This window comes from Aythya ferina, assembly GCF_964211825.1.
Source record: "Aythya ferina genome assembly, chromosome: 3".
Classification (NCBI taxonomy): Eukaryota; Metazoa; Chordata; class Aves; order Anseriformes; family Anatidae; genus Aythya; species Aythya ferina.
The window spans coordinates 100,102,028-100,109,472 of NC_140298.1; the positions used below are offsets into that span (position 1 = coordinate 100,102,028).

General features: G+C 38.9%; 1 long non-coding RNA gene across 1 annotated transcript; it reads right to left on the reverse strand.

Moving 5' to 3' along the window:
- Positions 1–5,188: 5,188 nt before the first annotated feature.
- LOC311434451 lies at positions 5,189–6,689 on the reverse strand. The gene is made up of 2 exons (XR_014691506.1): positions 6,569–6,689; positions 5,189–6,150 (listed from the first exon to the last, which is right to left on the reverse strand). It is a non-coding gene; the product is annotated as an uncharacterized lncRNA (long non-coding RNA).
- Between the last annotated feature and the right edge of the window lie 756 nt (positions 6,690–7,445).

The window sequence follows — 7,445 nt, forward strand, 5'->3', positions numbered from 1 at the left end:
TAAAAAAGGAAGTAATATAAAGGCAGAGTGTGTATATTTTACACTTTTAAATATTTTTTTATAATAAGAGGACCTATTATCATATGGTATACTGTAATTCCACTTTCTAGTGATACTCTTGCTATTGTCACAGTGTTGTCTTTACATCTGAATATTACTAGTTTGTATATGTACACACTTTGAAAGTGATTTCTATAATGGAATATGTGCTCCCTGTCACTGAACATCCAACTCAAAAAATATTCACCAATTATTATTTTTTTTTTATAAATTATGAATGTACAGTGTAAATTAGTAAATCAAATATTGTAGCAATGAAGAGATGAACTTTAAAAATGTAAAAGTGTTTATCTCCAAGAGTGTTATTTTGTATAGATGTTTTTGAATAAATAATTTATTGCTCATTAGTGTTTTTTTTTTTCTCATTTATAAAATAAATATAAGGGATTTGTTACCAGTTATTTGAGGTTTATCTATCATTAGTTATTTGGTGGGCTTCATGAAAAAAGGGGAACATTTTCTAATTGGACTTAATTTCACCTTTAATTCAGTAATCCATCATTGGCTTGACCTAATTTCTGTGATAAAGCCTAGGTATGATACATGATTCACCCAGAAGTCCTGATGTCCTGAGAAAGGACATCAGCTTCCTCCAGCCACATAGACCGGTTTTGGCAATAGAAATCAAGGTATGGAGGGAGGGATACATAACAAGGTAGAGTCACATTTTGGCCTTGTTGATAACCTAAAATAAGGGATTAGAAACATTCCCACTTCTCAATGTTTAAATACAGCCAGCTGAGATTTGCTGAGACATAATGACCACAATACATATTATTTGTTTCGGTGAAAGATCAGTGCTGAAATCCTGAATTCAAAGGTGCAACGCAGCAAAAAGTCCACAGCCTTCAAACCTTGGCAGAATTCATTTGTAACTTGAGATTGTTGTATGCTTGTTCCTTGCTTCACTAACAGATGAAAAATGTAGCATCCTTCCACCTCCAAACAACTGTGCTTGAATTATTCAAAGCAATCTTTGGAAGAAGGGACTTCAGATTTTTATTTTTTTTTTTTTCCCAAATCTTCTCGTATATCTAGTTTCTACAAAGACGTCATCTACATTTACCCCCATAAAGGTAATATTCATATTGTTAACCATGGAATCTTTGATGGGTAGTGGTGGTTAATTGTAGAAGGAAATTCTTCGTAAAGCAAACAACAGCATTTCAAGAGGATAATATATTCTGAATGAATAACAAATCCTAAATTTAAACCTAAAATAAAAAGGATGTGCTTGTAATGGAGCTGAGCATTCTTTCTTTGTTAATGCTAGCACAGCGTGACCAAAAACAACCTACAAGTAATTTAAATGTTTCAAAATCACCTCATCTCTTAGTCATTGTATTGAGGTATCCTAGTATTCCTATTCACACTCTCAGCTACCTTCTGAGAAGAGGCTGCAGACCAGAATACTTGCCTACCTTGTGGCTAACAGTCTGGCACTTCAACTCCAGTGGTCCCTAGAAGAGGGCTTGTTCAGCGTGCCAGGCTTTGAGCAGTGTTGCTGCCAGAAGGCTGCACGTTTTTAAGCAAACACTCTTTGCTTCAGCATGTTCCTGAGCCCTTAGGTGCAATGTCATAGATGCCTTATTCAACTCAAGAGGTACACTTTTCAGCCTCCTGCTGAGGCACATTTGCTGGGAAGGGAGAGTAAGCACAGCTGAAGTTGCATGCTTTTGCAACCCAGCAGGCAGAATACTCATCTGGGGAGGAGTAATCCTGAGCAATTGTCCCCTATCTAAAGAAATCATCTGTGCTTCACCCAGTGGCTCTGTGACGCAAAATGCAGAGCAATAAGGAAAGTTGCATCATGTGCAGATTATCTTGTATTTTACTGTGACATATTGACATCCTGAACTTTTTCACTTCCCTGTAGTAGTAAATTGTGCTTCTCATGGCAATACATGTATTTGCTTTGCACTAAATTATATTAACTATTTCATCTGCTTTGTTTTATTTCATGCTTGGAACTACACAGCTGAATTATTTCCTGCTGTACACAGTTCAAAAGAGAAGAAAATTCGTACTGATTGGGAAAAATGTTTTTATTTCAACTGCAGCCAAAGTGTTTAGACAGTGGTTAATTTTAAAGTTATTGCATTGATTTTGTTCCTAGGATTTTTAATTCTGGTTGTTGCTAGTTGTAAGCTTCCTGATTTATTTATTTATTTTCCCAAAATGGGAACTGTTTTCTGCACAGCTCACTTCTATTAAAGTAGGTCATAGTCAATCTGTTTTTGTAGCCTATGAACTCAGAACTGGTAGCATCACACCTGACAAAGAAATGGGGTAGGTTAATTTTTAACTAATTAAAGAGAAGAGACAGTCTTACTTTTCTATATTCTTAAAGCTGGACTTTGTTGTTCCCATGTAGCCTTGTTTAATGATTTAGGTGCTGCTTTAATGCATCCAAGGGGGGATCTTGATTACATCAAAAGTAAAGCAAGAAGAGCTTAAGACTGTTTGTTTGGTATCTGTGAAACTGCCGTTGCATTAAATACTTATTACCTACCCAGCTAGCTGGTCTAAGAGACCACCCTTTCTTACCTAAGGAGCTGCAACAAGCTCAGATTTGCAGAACAATCATTTTGTGGTCTCAGACTGCATAGTTCCCAACCCAGCAGCAGCCCCAAATCCTTTGTGCAAACCTATACCAGCCTAGAAAGCACTACCAAATCCAAGGATTTTACCAAAAAATATTTTGTCTAACTAGCACAAAGTATTACCTCTTTGTGTTTTTTAAAGCACCCTCCCTACTGAATCCAAATTGTAGTGGAAATCAGGAGAATGGTTAACTGTCAACTAAATGAGACCCAGGATGGAAGAAGTAGGATAAGGACAAAGAATATGGTGGAAATAGAGAGAAAGGGATAGAGAAAGGGGTAGAAAATGGAGGGTGGGAGCATGGGAAAGCATTGGAAAATGAAAACTAGAAATATGGGGTCAGCAAGAGGGGTCTGTATGAAGACAGTAAGAGATAAAAATGAACGGGGACATGGAGAGTGGGTGTCCTGCACTAGAAAAGTGGCAAATGTCTGTACCTTTGACTGAGAATCAGAGTGGTGTCTCCTTTCAAATATTAACATTGAGCATTTTAAGGTGTGCAGTGGGGGTGAGTGAGCATGAAGCAGGATGGAAAAAATAGTGAATAAAGCTGGGGCAAAAGTGAGTTGGAAGGAAAGACATTTCCAGCTGATGCAGGGGAGTTGGTATAGCTAAAGATTAAAAGTACGTTAAGTTGCTAGAAGATTAGGACTGGAGGAATGAACTCAGAAGGGTTGGGCTTTCATGTCTTGCCCTGGATATTTAAATCTTATCTATTCTCAGAGCTACTTTGTTGTAGATGTAATTGGGACTCTGGTCCAACTCACTTTAGAAATTAGGTGCACTCACTTTAAGGAGACAGTTGTACCTCAAAGTTTTGGCCAATGTGGGGAACATGGAGACAAAGCAAAACTTCAGGTGATAAACAAGGTAGAGGTAACATACAGCTAAGAAGAAAAGAGGAGAAAGTAGTTGGAGGTTTGAATGGAAAATAGTGAGGAAAAGCAAAGAGTCAGAGCAGTCTGTCACAGGTGTGGGAACAGCTGAGCCACCTGAGCAAAATGACTTACACATGGGACAAGTTAACACTGACACATGAAGCAGATTTAAATGGCAGGCCACAATATAATTTTAACACCAGAATTGTATTTAAGCATACCAAAAGCCTCATGAGCAACTGGCCTTTGCCAATTCTTATCTGTTTGTTCACTGAGCAAGCTTGTTATTCTTAAAAGCTATTGGAGTTAACTGATAGAAATACTCTGAAAGATGCCAAAACTATTACTGGACATATTTACTACTAATATTTTTGATGCAGGACTCTTCAAATTTCTTCAAGTGGTCCCATATAACTAACCTTGGATTGTCCCTGTGCCTGTTCAGCCTTCCAGCATCTTGGATCCAAATTCTCCAGCCTAATAACTGAGCAAACTATGCAGTTCACTGTATAACAGGAGCCATGAAGCATCAGATCTTGTGGAAAAAGATGAGAGCAGTTTCTTCCGCATCTTCCCCCTCCTTAAACATGTGCAATGAATCTACAGGCCCCTGGCATACCCAGGGCTAAAGAAGTGTATATATATGTATACCTACACAATACTGTACATACTGGAACATGCATAACTTCATGAATGTCTCCTTCCTGGCTCTCAGAGAAAGTTTCCTGCATCTGCTGTCCTGAAACCAATATGAAGCATCTGCTAAACCATTACTCAGACCTGGCACATGCTTTATTTTAAAAAGAATGTTATGGCATAAGCAGCGGAGTGCAAAAGTCATCACAAACTCAGGTTCCCATGGGGTTCATGCCATCTGCTTGCTAATACCACAGCCTGGTTGTTGCACAGAAAACAAACAGCACTGCTGGCAGCTTCCTCCTGCCATATAATTACTGCTACTGGCACAGGCAGACTTCCAGGAACATTATGCCTTTTCCTGCCCATTACTGTTGCCACTTTTTACATGTTCCCTCTTCAAAAGATAGACCTGCTGTCTCTGCCACCTTCCACCTCCCTTTAACCTGCTTGCATCTGCCTTTCCTGGCCTGTGCTAATGTCTCTGTGCCAGTGAAAGTACAGGCTTCCTGTGCTGCAAGAACTTTGTACTGAGCTAATGCTGATGTAGCAATGGAGCATTTCACATCTACCAAGATCCTGGTAGTCTTGCATAAAAATCCCCTTCTTACTGCCTTGGCAAATAAAGCGTGTTTTTTTTTGTTTCAGATGAGATCTCAAGAGATGACAGTTAATTCAGGACAATCAGGGCACCCTCCTCTGGTGACCAGTTCTCTTGGAAATAAAGATCTGTGCACATCAGCATCTTCTTTCCAGTTTTCCCCTGTGTATGGATAGCTCTCTCCTGTGCCTAAAGAGCTGTCCAATGGCGGCCACGAGTCCACTGTGTTTATCTGTTACAGACAGACTTGAGAATTAATAACCAGTTAATAACCTGGAAGGCAAGAATTGCCTCCCCACAGCTATTAAGGCCCTGTATAACCATGGTGGTTTTGCACAGGTATGCAAATGTGATGATGTTTTACTGATGCAAATTCAGGTGGTTAGATGCTATCACAGTTATGGAGTAACAATACTCAATGACTGAACAGAAGCAGAGGATCTAAACTCTGTGCTTTAAGGGGAAGAGAATATGAACATCACTTCTAGATTTATATATATTAAGAAAAGCTACCTAGTGTCATAACATTATTTGTTCTTAAATGATGTATGAAGATTGTAAACACAGGACTCCAGACTATGCTTAATCATTTCTCATCTGCCTGCAGAGGGGTTATTTTTTATTCATGCTCCTTCAAAGGTATTACATTATCTTTGTCACATCCCAAACCTTCAACTGGTCCTGTCATGTAGTGTGTTCTTATTTATGGATGAATACCCAAACCAAACTGATTAATCATGTACTCCTGTTAGAGCTCTGGGAAGCTTATTTTGTCTTAGAGAGTGGCTATCAGGAGAGCTTGGGCATGTTATTTGGTGGAATACCACCACACAGGGAAGAGTCTCAGATACTTCCATCTTTCATGTCAACAATATCCAATTGTACTGAAAAAATGAACAGAAACTTTATTTCTCTAGCTGTTTCTCTAGTGAAGACCCTTTTGTTATTTCAGTGCTAGTAAATTAAAACATATCAGGAAATCTTCGGGGGATCTGAGATATGATTATCTCTGTGGTAAAATTGTGAAAATGGTTCCTGGCATGATTTTGCCCAAAGCCAGCCAATTTGTCTGTTAAACAACCTGTAGGCATGTCTGATGAATTAGAAAGGAGCAGTTTGTTACTGGCAGTTTAGCTACACTCATCCTGATTGGAAATATAGGAGATTTCCAATAGTGCAGATGAAAGCTATAGCGTCTCAGGTCTTTAATTTACTGTTCAGCAGCAGCTTTCCATTCAGAGACTTCAGTGTCCATATACAATCTCAGCCGCACAACATTGGTACCACGTACCAATGAAAGGCACCCATGTCTTGTATGTTTGTTTTTTGGATGATAAGAAGCTCTTTCATCCTTGATGACATTACTGAAAACTAGAAAAAAAAAAGCTGGGTATCAAGATGCTGAAAGATAATACAGGACAAAACATGCTGTAGACTTATAAAGGTTATAGTCTAGTAATGTAAACACTTATGTTAGTATGAGTGCATTTAGCAGTGCAATGAACCATAGGGCCAAAGCCCTTTTGGAGGGCATATGGTACAACTATGCTACCAAAAAAGCATCTATAAATGCTGCTTCCCACAAATTGACATTTCTGCAAAGTGTTTTTTTCTCATTAAAACAAATTTCATTATTTCTGAGGGGAACTATGATCCTCTCCGCAGGCAAAAAAAATGGTTGTTAAATACCAATGAGCTGACTAGTGCACAGATTTGTTTTTCTATCAGCTGAGAAAGGGCTACATTTTGCTTCAAGGATCAACTGCAAAAGTAAAGAAATTTCAGATACCTTCTCAGAAAAAAATAATACTCAGATATTTTCCAGTGATGGTATACATAGCAGTATGCAAAAAAATCCCAGTGGTTTACAGCAATATACACATGAGCAGATATCAGCTGATCTGCCAGCTTGTCTCAGTTGCCCATAATAAATAAATGCCCACCTACTATTATGTACCTTGCACCAAGGTGATGGTTAAAATATCAGCCAGCTGGGTGGTTAATGACTGGGGACTGCCCAGCCTGAGCTCACTGCCTCCAGCTGGGAGGTCGGGCAGAAGCAGATGTTCGGGAGGGGATGGGCACTGGGCATTTAATCTGCAGGTTAAAGTGAGGAGAATATAGGGGGAAGAGTGGGGTCTTCCCACTGCTGTATGCAGTTCTTGCATTTGTGCTTCTTCTTGCACAGAACAGGTGCCACAGGACCAGTCACCGCTACTCAGAGAAATCATATGTGAGAGTGCTGAATTAAGGCATGCCTGGGGGCTGTATGAAAAGCTTTCCTTCTCTTTTTTTCCTCACTGTTCATCCATGAACTCTTTCAACTTTTAATTGCTTTTGATACTTGGAAGTTATATTTTATTTAATAGATGAGGTTGCTTAACTCCAGGACAGCTCACAGGTATTGTATCTTATCTTTTTCTGCAGAATTGAAAATTGCTCCCTGTAGGCTCTTTTTTCCAAGTGTAAATATTCAACCGCATCAAATGTCATTCTCATCATTTTCTCACCAAACCAAGCCCCTTTAAGTATCACTTTTGTTAAAGCTTGCTCACAACATCCAGACCTCAGAAGTGAATATGATGAACCTATAGAAGTGTTACCCATTCCATACATTGACATCAGAACAATGATTTTTATGAATTCTCTTTCTAAATCTCAGGGGC